Raw genomic sequence first — 13,270 nt, forward strand, 5'->3', positions numbered from 1 at the left:
GCACACCGGATAGGCATGAAAGTTTAATTCAGCCGTGCTGGAAAATTCGAATTGGCATTCCCCATGCTCGATGAGTCACGCGCTGTGACACAATACTTTTTTTATTTCTTTTATGATTCACTTTATGTAAGCATAACTAGATATTTCAGTGGATGATTTTCATAAACATTAACCTTACAAAAATTAAGCTTCAAAATAAACCTTGAAGCAGGTTTTCTTTCATGCGAGTTATATTGAGTTTTATATTTTCACTGCAAAATAAGGAGTGAAAATATCAACTTTCAGAACTACTTTTAAAATCCATTGTAGTTACATCCCCTTGATCGAAACATAACACTTCACTTTGAACCAGAAAATGTTCGCAAATAAAATATTTAAAATTGAAAGGAATGTTACAAAAGTTAAAAAAAAGATTTATTTGGAAATAAACAACTTACCGTTTATTAAAAAAATGGTTATCCCGTTTTTCAAACGTTTTCTTGATCTTAAAGCTGAATTTCGAACATTTGCTTTTATACCAAACAAATTACAGACGAAAACAACTGTTCGAACATAAAAGGAATGTTATATCGTCTTTCAAGTGTATCTTGAAATGTTTGTCGTTGTAATTACGTAATATGAGCTTCCCGAAAATTCACACAACAATGTACAGATTTCCTGATTTTTTATTACCAAACCCACGCCTCAAAATTTGACAACAAACTAGCGTTGTCCTCATCGTTACATGGAAAGCGACCTGTCTTCAAGCAAAACAGACTGGTCGCTGACATTAAGATGACTATATATCCATGTATCATGAAACACATTCTAAAAAAAAAAATGTTTTTTACCCAATGATCATCCGCAATTGTTTTGCTAACACATTCGACCTTTCAATTTTTCATTCTATAAATGGCGGCGTAGTAATTTGGTTATGTATTCATGCCACACTTAAAACAAAAGAGTTTTCGTTCATTTTTGGAAGATGGATGCACTAATAAAACTTCATTGATAACCGTTCAAAAAAACTGTACTAAAAAACAAGCGAATAATAAACTATAAAAAAGAATATCCGAGAACTTTTTCTCAACAAACTGGAAATAGAAAATTGACAGCTATAATTTTGCATGAGGGGCGCCCGGGGTAATTAAGAAAATAAATTTATATTCTGTAAAACTCGGAAAATAAGAATAAAAGAAACAGAAAATGTCTTCTCGCTTCGCCACTCGTGAAAATATGTTTTTCTATGACACTCATGAAATGAAATACGATCTTACACTGAAATAAACAAATATCCTCTATATATCAAAGGAACTTCTTGATGTATGCAGTAAATAATAAAAAAAATACTGCGTATCGTGACGTCAGTAAAAATTATCGCACGCGCTTTTCGGTGAAATGTTCAAACATGCGGTTTTCTATGTTACAAAAAAGTAACTGCAAGTATGCTTGAAAAAGATTCAATCATGAATGTCCACTCCGGGTAGAAAAATCTGAGCCTCAGGCACGTTGCGTAGCCGGCAACTCTCAAATTTTTCAATCTGGATCCGAATTACATGACAGATATTATTGGTCCGTACAACGTCGAGGCTCCTACGATTACCCGAAGTTAAATTATGGTAGGCGACTTTGTCATCAAAGTCCAACGTCGTCTCACCGTCGAGTGTTTGCTAGGAACCTGATGCCAAATATATACACATTGGCTAAGTTGTCCATAGATTGTATTTTGGCCATATATCAAAATTGGTTATTTTTTAAATCGAGCAATGCATCATAAAGAAATTGACCGGACATGAACTGCGACGGACAGACGGACGGAATCGTGCAATTTTATTTTCACTGAAGAAAAAATGATTGTATATGCATAGATAACATTTATGATTTGCGTCAAGCAGATATCAAGATATTTAATGTTAAAAGATAACATGTTTATGACCTTGACCGTTTGGCCAAGTGACCACTAACAGCAACATGGTACTTCTACTATACATTTGAAGTATAAGTGCCGAAAAGGTATCGAAATATTGAGAGCTACAGAATTTGACAGTTTTACCCCCTATGACCTTGACCTTTGGTCCAATGACCCAAAATTGTACCAGGGTCATTTACTCACTATGGTCTAGCAACCTGTAAGATATGAGGGCTAGATCGGACATAGCAAAACAATATGACCCCTGATATATCTACATGGCATATACTTTATTCCGATGTGTGACGTATTCGATTGAACAATATTTTTACCTTTTTCTTTCTGGACAAGTGAAATATTCGTTTTTGCTTCCAATGGGGGGAGGGGGGGGGGTACACAACTGAATTTTCACATAGGTGTGACATGTGACATATTCGTACGAATTTGTTACACGCGTGTGAGGAATTCATCTGTGTGAAAATTATGGTATAGCTTTCCTATATTCGTTCGTCTACATCTTAATCAATATATTTTTTTTTACAAAGGACACTGGTAACATTTTGTATTTAGACTGATGAATGTCTATTTGTGATGAAGCCAAAACAGAAAAATGAATAAACAGTAGCTCATTTCAATATACAATGTACTTTTTATGACATTTAAAAATATAATCCCCAAAAAAGCAAATACTGATATTGAAGTTATATATATATATATATATATCAAATAGGTATATAGTTTAAAAGGCCATTGAATGACATTCATTAAAGGGAAAACCTTGACATATTGGTATACCATTAACATTAATTTTCTTTGCATATTTTATAATTCAATTACGCGAAATTTGGGCTCATGATTGTACTCAGTCTCAAGTCCGAGTCTAGGCTTAGACTTAGTAATGTACTTTTATAAAATTTAACGAAAAATCTTAATTCTATTCGTTTTATAAAAATAAGTGTTAATAATTGTACAATGTCAAATACTTTATTAATTATTGACGTTTTGGCCTTAAGGACTTTTTCAAAATACTAACAAAGAAACTCTTTCCCATTTTGAGACTTAACATGGCACAGTGACAAACAGGTCACATCGGACGACAAGGGAAGTGACAGAATAGTCAACATGATGACGGTGGTCACTAACCGGTAGAAGTATGCATTATTTGGAATGCCATCATGTCATACGGTTACAAAACAATTTAGCAACTTTTATCATAGATATTAAACTAGGAAGAAAGTTGTAAAGGAATGAAGTTGTGCAATTTGTCCACATGTAATCACGGCCTAGACTTTCTTCAAAAGAGAAACGGTTTTGATTGAAAGGAATACACGTATCGAACAGGCACAATGTCCTACTGATAGGACGAAAGTAACACACAACAATTATCACCACAATAACACAGTAGTGAGCGATGTTAACCATTGTGCGAATCAATCAATTTTCCTTTCAATTTGAAAAAAGAATAGGTAGGTGTTTCGCAATAGCGTATTATATAATTTGAGTGTCAGCCATCAGTTAAGGATTACATGTAGTCAACCGTTACCATTTATTCATTGACATTACACATACTTTAAAATGTTCAGTACCAGCAGTGATGGCATTTTACTTGTATGAAGAAGAAATGGAAGACATAAGCTAAGTTGTATTATTTCTATTGCGCATTGTCACTGACTCTGTAGTGTTTTTTTAATTTGCAAGATTTTTAAGTGCTAGTGCTACCCTTTTTTTGGAGCCAAATGCTTATGAGTAAAATGTAGTTGCTAAAATTGTCAATTTCTATTGCAAACATTTCACAAAGCAAATTGTTGGCTCTTGTGATTCAAAACCATCATAAAACACGCGAATGCAAAGCATACACGACATATTGGTGGACATTTCATTTTAACTAAATTGTAATATGTTATCGCAATGGTTACAATACAATAACGAGTTAAGTGACACAACTTTCATGTTCACTATCGCGATGGCACTGTTGTCAAGATTTGGTAGCGCTTGTTCGGGTTTTCTTGTAAGTGAAATATCTCTGATGCTCAACCTTGGTGGACACGCGCTCGACGCCTTCTAGAAATCTGAGCCGAATATTCTCCAGAACTCTATGTGCTGGTAGCGACAGGGACCTCGGTGGCTTAGAGTGACTTTCATGAGCGGGGCTGCCTCCACAAGCGCTTATCAGATCTAGATCACTATGCTGTTGTGGTAGGGTATATAAAGATCCGACGAAAAGAACAGTTAATCCAACTTTGGTTAAGTGCAACATTAGTTGGCAACTGCATTTTCGTAGATCCCAATGTTATTATAGCCGCATTTTAAGATGTTCGTTCTTGTATTTATTTAAATGTAATGTCAATAAATAGAAGCGTTTATATGCTCATTTAACAAGGCTTAAACGGTGAACCAGTTGTTCAAACTTTGGTTAATACAGCATTAGTTTACAACTGTGTTTTCGTCTCCCGTCTTGTCATTTTAAAAGCGTTTTCATTGATATCTTATTGCAGGAAATGTCCACCATATTATGACTAGTAATATCAGTTTCGGGATCTGTGTAAGAATACCATTACAACGTTTTACAATTTGAACCATATTTGATCACTATTGACATGTGTCTTAAGCCGGCCAACCGGGAATCGAACCCACGACGGTTGCACATGGCAAGAAAATATTAAATCTAAAGTATTCAACAGCCTAGATATTTATGGTGTATGGATATAACTCGAGGTTTTGTATTCTTTCCTTTCAGATGCCTGTATCCAGGTACGAAGATGGTTGCGGTTTAGGCGGGGCAGACTTTTTATCCATGACGGTGAAGCCAGAAACAAAGTACTAATAGGCCGGGATAAATGACAACTTCACTAGAATTCACAGAGCGTTGATTTGTATAGGGTGAGTGTTTTGAACCATATCACAGCTAAAATTCAATGTTAACGGATATTTGATAAAAAATTGATCTACAGAATAATATAATGGCTGTCATGTCTGGGCTTATCATCAAGCGCAGTTGAGTGTTTTTGGTTAGCTTCTGTGATCGATCGGTCGTTGTTCGTCGGTTTTCGGCTATCGTCAACATTTCGTCTTATTTTCTTATCTTCAATTTTCTTTCTCTATTTCACTTAATAAACATTTTGGATTTTTGTGCGCATTTTTAAGTTGAAATGTAGGTAGCACGTGAAAACAGTAATATTTTATCGAGCCCTTTAGGGATCAAGTCAATCTTTTAATACCAATAGTTCTAAAATATAATAATCAGACAATACAATAATAGACACGGATAAAGATCGTTTAAGTTCTCAAAGCCATGTTTTAGAATTGTTAACGTCTCATGAATACACAACAAGGTTCCATATCCTAATGCTGAACAACTTTTGTTTACAATCCAGATAACACAAGTGGTGGTTAAATTATCTTACTCTATCATAGGTCAAGGTTGACAATGGGTCATGTCTGTGGAAACCAATGTAGGTAATAAGGTCGAAAGTTCAATAACCCGCAGTAACACAATCAAGGTTATATGTTAGACCCATTTCTGATACAAATATCCAAACTGTTTGTAAGCTAATTTAGCCCGTTGTTCGGAGAATGAAGGTATTCTGATACTTAAAGGCATAGTTTAATCCTTCTATAAGTGACCCCCCGCCCCCAAAAACACACAGAAAACAACTACAAAACAGTGACCCCCCCAAAAAAAAAACCCCACAACAGCGACAAAAAATCGTGTATTGTACACAACCTCCGTGTATTGATCTTAATCTAACTGGCTAATTATCTTATCAGATATCCTGCTGGCAGTTTTGGAGGTTTTATTATAGAAATAGACCCTAAATGGCCCTGATCCGAGCCAATAAACAAATAAACAGGAAATTGGCCCCTACTGTGACATTAGTGCAATTAACAGGAGATACACAGCAGGAGATTGTCATGCCAAACATTCCTTTAACAGGCCTTTAAAATCTTCGAAACTTGAAACTTAAAGTCCAAGCACAGTGTGGACGATAAAATATTCCCTGATGCCAGTGAAAAAATCAGTTGCGTTGGTCTTCAATAATAATGGTTTGAGATATTCACATAAGACTAAGATATTATCAATAACAAAACATATATATAAATTAGCGAAGGTGTATTTTTCTCTCTTGGGAATAGTTGATGTCCTTTCATCAACTGAAAAAAAGGCATGGTGGGGGGGGATCATATCACTAAAACGTCATTACTAGAGCAAATACAAATTGAAAAAAATATCTTATTTAACCATTATTTGTTTTACAATTACTTATGGAATATCGGCATCATGTGTGTCTATACACACAGTTTAGACTAGTTGAGACTTGGCGACCTCATCGTTTCTTAATCGAATAATCGAAACAAAAATGCTTGAATCTAGTCAATTTCCAACTTTATATAGTGCAGTAACTTAGAGCTAAGGGAAGTAACCGCTACTTTGTGTTTTATCAGTACTTTCCTTTAGTTTTGTCTTAGTGTTCAAATCGCTTTATGATGGCAGACAGCGACCGCGATCTCAAACTATTTGTATACCCTGGTAATCGGTCGCCCAAATGCAAACTATTCAAGCGAAATCGTTAGTCATTCAAGCCCAGATTCTTATGGAATTAGGCTTGATTGACCTTAGCTGTGCTCATATATTGAAATGAACGTCAAAATCAGTCGCTGTAAAAACAAGACATATATGAAGAATGGACATATTTGCCGTCTAATTCCGAAAAAGAAAAGGTTTGCTAATTAAATTTTCCCTTCCTCGTTATTTTGAATAGGAATGCCATCCAAAACCTATTTGTTATGTCTCATTGTTTTCAATTTAACTTCAAAACCGGTTCAAGTCATTGACAAATGACAAAACATATGTTTTATACAGGAAAAGACATGGTTGAACATGACTTTTGGTTGATAATTCCTAGTGAAGGATAATTACTCTCGGGCAATTATTCCTCGCACTGGGGGAATTATCAACCAAAAGTCATGGTCAACCATGTATTATTTTATAAATAACAGTCAACTTAGGTAAACCTCACCATGATATGTTCCCTTAATTCATAAACCTTGGAATATTATTTTTTGAATTATTTTTAGAATTATTCAATGTGCTAGAAATAATACATGTTTTCTGATTAGCATTAGAAATGAAATTTACATGAAAACTAAGGTCCTTTTGATATGTACATTAGAAAATGATGCTTTTATGATATAATCGATTAGGTTTTCTGATTAATCGATTATGAAAATCAAAGCCGATTGCCTATCACTAGTTGAAACCATAAGAAAGTACCCCTCGGGGGCGGACACATATTCTAGTAGATTACCCTCACCCAACCTTTTGAACAGGCAAAAGTTAACGTCGAAATTTGAATGTGACCACAATGCAATGTGTTGATTGCTAAACTGTTCGATATTGTCAGAATATAGGTTAAGGTTTTAAAAAGGACAGGTTACTACAGGCGAAAAGGGTATATTGAAATGGACTGTGAGACACTTTAAAATATGAATTTGACAGAAATGTTAAAACTCGTGTTTATTCGAGGTTACATTCGGTTTCAACAGCTAACTTTGTACGGTGTGTATGTATTTATAAGCTTATTATGAGTTTTAATAAAAACAAAAAGATATTTGACAGTATTAAGCATTTAATTCTATGATGGATGGCGGGTACTCGTGCTGGTCTCCATGGGACAGAAGGGTGCTACCAAATGAAGACAGGGTGCAGCACCATTCCGTAACTTTTTACCTAATGACTGAACTACAATTTTGCGAAGGTTAAATGAATTCTCCTTTGACCTACTTTCAAATCATGATAAATAAACCGCCATTAACCCAGGCTATAAATTCTATTTTAGGTGATGCTGTGTTGGGCGCCATTGACAACCGCGACACTAGACCGGAATGTGCTTGCAATTTTCTAAGAGAATCTGACACACCAGTCCGGACTGAAGGCGTTGTATATCAACAGAATACACGATATTAACCGGACGTTGAGTGTTGTGATCCAGCAAATCCTTGACACCAGACCGGAAGTTGCGTATGATGATCCAGCGCACCCAGCATTGTTTAACCAGTGAATTAATGGCACACACGTCACCCTACCAGAACATACATTGTGTGCAGTTATCAAGCAGAGACCACGTGACAAGACCGGTATTGAGCTGAGAAACTAACCGTGTTACCAGGCCCGAAACTTCGTATAATTATCAAACAATCATCGCATATCCGGACCGGAAGCTTTTTACTAAGATGCAGCTTCATCCATGATACCAAACCGGAAGTTCCGTACAGGGATTAAACAGAAACCCTGACATCGGAGCGGAAGTTCAGCAGTGAGATTCAGCATCACCTATATTAACAACACGGAAGTTCCGTATAGAGATACAGCAGACGGCCCGTTACGTGAGCAGAAGTGCAGCACTATTTTATGAATTATGTTTGTGATTATCACTACATTGTTATGTCATGATTTGTCTATTTTTATAATTTGAAATGCACGGACACCTGTTTTAATGGTGAGTGTATTTTTGCTTCGGATTCACTATTTAATATAGATATCATATGTGTTTGCTGTAGTCGTATCATTGCGGACACCAGCGGGTCATATTGTCCAACGTCGATGTCCTTGTCTGCGCACTCGCTTATCCGGTTTGTTAATATAAGATAATGTAATGAAACGAAACACGAACTAAAGCCAGTTACATCTAATCAAACATTATTCAATATTTTACTAAGCAATATCGCATTATCGATACCAGTGCATATAATACACAAGTCAATTGTAACCACGCCCTCCGTGCGGTGGTTTTGTCTTCGAGCCAAAGATAGCGGGGAATGGTCCTTACCTAGGGTCCCTGGGGTGGGGGGCATTTTGCGGGGATTTTACCAGCAGTTCAGCCCCGCTGGGCGTGGATTTTACCCGTGCTTGGCTGGACCGAAAGTCAAAGTCCCCGCTATTTCCCGTACCTGTGTGTGGGGGGGGGGGGGCCTGGTTACAACTGACGGGTGCATAATGAGTTGATATTACTTACTTTGACATTCTTTCTGTACAAATTATGATCAAATATGATCATTTTGCTATTATTACCTAACTATCTTCAAACTTTGCCAGCAGTCCATATAACAAAATTGCATAATACTATTATTTCACTAATAACAACGAAGAATTGAATCAAGAATTAGTTTAATTTCTGTAATATTCATTTTAAAACCTCAGAGGTTTTGGCCTTTTATGTAAAAATGAACCTAAATATGTCTGTCCCACCTTCATTGAAATTCTAGAACAATGCATTCGGTCTTTTAAGCTAAGATAATGCTCATAGTTAATCAAGAAACCATTGATAGAGCTACGTTCCCTAATTTGGTCAAACGGATCTGACGAAAACAAGTTTTAAAACACTTATGATGTTTCGCCACTCGTGAAGGCATGTTATTCTAAGACACTCGTGAAATAAAATACGATCTTACACCGAATTCAACAAATATCCTCTATGTATTCTATTTTTGTTTTGTTTTAGTTGGACATAGCATCAGCTACAGTGTCGTTGTTATAAAATCTTTGTGAACATGTTGAAACACATTTTTGGATAAGATGGCATGATTTAAAAGGTGTTAGATAAAGACAGGATGAATAACAACGTAAAATATATCAGAATATTTTTTGTTGTCAGGGGGGTTAAAATTTGAACCTTTTTTGTCTGCAATAATGATATTGTCGACAGCGTCAATGGGGACATATTACTTCAAGTTGGATTTTTATGGCATTTAGACACATATGATGATTTAAGTGGAATTTGTCAAAATTTGAATAAGTCGTTATTTTTTGTAAGGTGACCAGAGTTAGGTTAGCGCTTTGGTTAAAGCACTCGTCTCAAAATTCGAATAAGTTGTTATTTTCTTCGATTAAGGTGAGGTAAACATACTTAAGAAAATGTTATCAGCATTTGTTATCAACTTTTTAGGTAACAGGAAATGTGCAGGAGGGCCTAACTCAACCTGTTATCTTCTGAGAGATAATAAAAGGGCCGTAACTGATGTTGAAAAAAAATTGCGACCCAATACCTTTGCACAATGAAAAATATCACTGTTCCTGTTTCCATATTGTTTTTCTTTATCGAAGAATACAAGCTAAATTTCCAGCCAATAAATCATTAACATTTAGAATTTCAACATCCGGGGATGTTAAAAGGTCCGCCAAGGTCCGCCTGGTGCCACTCATCGAATACACACTCCCTTTGTCAGATGTTGCGTTGACAATGTGTCCGCCAATAAGGTTGTATTCTAAGTCAGTTAAATGACCTGAAGTAATATTTCAATGATGAAGAATGGCTCGTTCGCTTACCCTACATATTTTAAATAATTTAGATTTTACTTAATGTCATATAACTACTACACTATATATAATATAAGTGTATCTTTATGCAATAAAATACGATTTAATATTTTTTTTAGATAAGTAAATGTAATTTATAAAGTCGAGAATGACATTTAAAAGTAACCCTGTCGATTTGAGGTGTTGAGGTCTATGGAGGCCATTCGTTGCCAAAAGTCCAGACGTGTGTGTGTGTGTGTGTGTATTTTAGGTTTGTAACATTGATGATTTACCAATTTACATTTTACAACCGCCAACTCATCGGTTGTATGTTTACATTTTACACCGCACATTTTCATTTTTCATTGTACCGATGGGAGTTTTATTCTCGTTGCATCTATTCAACAGACGATTCAGTCGTGTTTATAAAGTTGTGTATGGTAAACACACGTCATTCTGTGAAAGTCACATGCCGAGTTTTACATTGCGGTGTGTAAAAGACAGATTTCAGTTCGTAGTTCTACAAAGTACATTGTATTGTGGTGACTTTTCATTCGCAATTGAACATGTTTACGAGATGGATTTAATTTAATTTATAGATAACTCCGCCTTAACCATGTCTTAACTCCTCCTGACGTCTTTCGGAAATTTCCGCTATCACTCGGCTCTGTTTAATCCAATTATGGATACTTTGGACCATGGACATTGCGAACCTTATTATGGACATTACGAATCATCTATATTATGACACTATGGACTATGATTTGGAAACAGGATGGATTATAAATTATTTCATGCCGAATAAAATAATATATGAAATTACAACATGTTTTTGTCTATATAATAGTAATTAATACGCACATATGACATGAAATGAGATGTATGCAAAATGATACTTGACTCAAACACAACAAAATGTAAGTCATTAGCATTAAATTATACTTCAAGAATGAAAAGTCCAATTGTCTTATTTTTCTTTTAAAGCTGCACTCTCACAGATTGACCGTGTTGACAACTATTTTTATTTTTTTGTTTTGGAATTAGCCAATTTTTGCGTAAATGTCTAGATACCAGTGGTATAAAACTGCTGACAAAAGATCAGATACAGTTTTTCAGTTTTACGTTCGCAAATTGATGTTTTATGGCTAAAAGTGATACTACAGTAACGTTTTAAGAAAAATGGAAAATGTCGGCAATTTTCAAAACAATTTAGATCTGTTTTATTGTGAGTAATCTTATTATTTGTATAGAAAGCATTGCTGCCAAAATCAGCCGAGTCTGGGACAAAAAAGGTTGTCAAAACTGTCAATCTGTGAGAGTGCAGCTTTAAATTACTATAAACACTATTTTAAATTCAACCATTAGAGGACACTTTCTTGCCTTTTTGCAATGTTTAAGATTGCAAGTAATATTAGATAATTTAAAATTTACGAAGAAAAAAATCTAAATTTTCATTAAGTTGAAATTATTCACTAAGATACCCTAGAGGTGTATTACCTGGTAGCTGGAACTGTATGGATAAAATACACTAAGATTACAACTTCATATAACTCGTACATTATACTGTAACGAATATTATTTTATAAGTAATTAATAAAGTATTTTAATGATGAAGTCAATTTATTGCTAATAAACAATTGTTACTTGCTGCTACCTTTTATACCCTACCCACACTCAACAGTCAGGGCTTTTTTTCACATTTAGGTGAAGCGGCCCTAGCCCTTATGGAGGGCAAAAATCGCGCGTTTGTTTTTCTAATCTAAGACTCACGATATCTATTTTTTCATGTTCTTGAAATCCCCCACTTGATTGTTATGGTTCACAGTGGCAGATCCCGTAATTCATAACTGGGGGACACAAGTGGGTTGGAGGGCTGTTCTTCCATCCACATGGATATTTTGTTTCAATGATGTATAGAAATTACACGTTTACACCATACATGCTTATTAAGATGGTAAATGTATAACATCAGACAAAACTAGGTGGATATCATTATGATGTCCATCAAAAGTTTCGTGGGTTTGCTGGAGCAGGTTTTGAACAGGGACTTGCGTTAGAGGGGCGTTACTTAGGGGCACAACGTTTTGGACATGATCCCTCGAGTGGCCATGACATTAATATGTTTAAAATGTGGGAAGTGGGGTTTAGGGGTACTCCCCCTAGAATATTTTAAATATTTTTAGTCTGAATTGGCGCATTATGGCGTAATTAAGTACCTTTTTCTGAGAAATATTGACAAAAAAATGAACCTTTAAGTTTACTTGCGGGCCAACTGGGGGGGCACAGGCCCTACAGCTCCCCCCCCCCAACTGAACGTCCCGCCCATGGTCCACTTGTAAATAAAATAAATGAAATTTTTTTGCTTGCTTGGGTATATCAGTAAAAAAACTGACAGTGGCAGTATAAATCTGGGTCCGTGAGCCCAGCTCAGATACACCCAACTGCAATTGACTAAATAATATGGTGATTTATAACCCATTTAGGAACATTGATCGTCGAAATAAAATAAAAGATGAAGTTAATTTTAGTTTTTATTGTGAAATAAAGAGAGAGTTCTCGGACTTACAGCCGGGAATTTACCGGAAGTAGGCGAAGATGTTATCTCCCTTGCTTGATTCGACGGAAATTAACGAAAGAAAATCCGATTCGTTAGCTCCGCCCATTCACCTTCGTTTCTTTCGGTGACATTTACCATATAAGGTATAGGCGAAATCGTCTATCCTTGTAATTCTGAACTTGTCAATTCACTTTTGTAAACCTGGACTTGTTGGACTGCAAATGTTCAAATCAAATCAAATCAAATCAAATTTTATTTTCAGTCGGTATGACATAACAGAGAAAACATTAGCTATGAATAGCTATTGACCGACTACACACACACACATATATATATATATATATATATATATATATATATAGATATATATATATATTACAAGCATATATCTATATAAAATATTTAAGTATTAAAGAGATTGAATCTAATTAAGAATTAGCACATTATTCAGGCAAAATATAGATATCACATACTAATACATATGTACATATAAAACATTAAAATATGTAAGAAATTGTACCTAACTAAAAGT

Source organism: Mya arenaria, chromosome 5 (genome assembly GCF_026914265.1).
Source record: "Mya arenaria isolate MELC-2E11 chromosome 5, ASM2691426v1".
NCBI classification, from domain to species: Eukaryota; Metazoa; Mollusca; class Bivalvia; order Myida; family Myidae; genus Mya; species Mya arenaria.